General features: G+C 36.9%; 1 protein-coding gene across 1 annotated transcript in view; it reads right to left on the bottom strand.

Moving 5' to 3' along the window:
* Positions 1-684: 684 nt before the first annotated feature.
* The window catches only part of LOC111445304 (beta-mannosyltransferase 4-like), a 2,212-nt gene continuing 1,941 nt past the window's right edge, over positions 685-955 (bottom strand). Inside the window, exon 4 of the mRNA XM_023083597.1 lies at positions 685-934. The gene's annotated coding sequence lies outside the window, so the exon portion shown is untranslated. The remainder of the gene's footprint in view (positions 935-955) is intronic.

Raw genomic sequence — 955 nt, 5'->3', positions numbered from 1 at the left:
TTAAAAAAAAAAAAAAAAAAAAAGAAGCTTTAAAAGTAGTTCCGTAACCATATTTTCTTTTAAATGTATTCTATTATTATTTTAAAAATATCTTCCAAGACGGCTATCATATCAAATAACCGTGAAGCATACAATAATAGTGTTTTATTATAATAAAACATCAGCTATTAATTTGGTCCCTTAGCAATTGCCTAAGACGATTAAGACCAATCATTAATTAGGTGTTCTTGTCTCTGGAAGGAACACGCACAACTAACAAAGCTATACGTAATTGACTTGAACTCTGCCTGAACTTGGAGGTCCAAATTGCTCTACCCCACATTTGTTGGGCTAGAAAAAAGAATCTAAAACAGCCAAATGTAATTAGGAAACATGAGCCTGGCTGGAGTTAAACCTATTAAAAAAAGGGGGAAACTGGGATTTTGAATAGTCGTTTTCCATCTAACTGTATCCATTGCATAATAAATCCCATCTACCATGTCCTACCAGAGTTCGGCACTGTGCAATATTTAGAGCTGCACACACTATTTTGATTAGAAGAACTGCCGAAGCAATTTTCAGAGAAACAACCAAAGCAAGCTTCTTTGAACTAGAAAGTCACACAAGGAACTAAACTAAAGAATATGCGCTTTATTGTTCCTCCTACAAGTTAATGCAGGGATAGAGAAGGAAGAGAAAATTTAGTTGGGTCAAAATGGAACCACTTTTATCTCTCATTTTCATGTTTTTTGAGAGAAAGGTGATAAGGATATCGTCCAAACACCAAGACTTATTAAGTTCAGTGGCAGTGCACAGATAAATGAGCCTCACGCAGTGATGCCAATTTCAGAGTGGAAGGAAGAACAGTCAAAGACAAGCAACGTGGTTTATCTAAACAAAGACCAAATCCAGATTTAACTGTAAGTTACAGAAAAGTGGTGGTTGGGGATTGGGGATTGGGGGGGGGGGGGGGGGG

Source organism: Cucurbita moschata, unplaced genomic scaffold (genome assembly GCF_002738365.1).
Source record: "Cucurbita moschata cultivar Rifu unplaced genomic scaffold, Cmos_1.0 Cmo_Scf00007, whole genome shotgun sequence".
NCBI classification, from domain to species: domain Eukaryota; kingdom Viridiplantae; phylum Streptophyta; class Magnoliopsida; order Cucurbitales; family Cucurbitaceae; genus Cucurbita; species Cucurbita moschata.
This window is presented reverse-complemented; position numbering and strand designations above follow the sequence as displayed.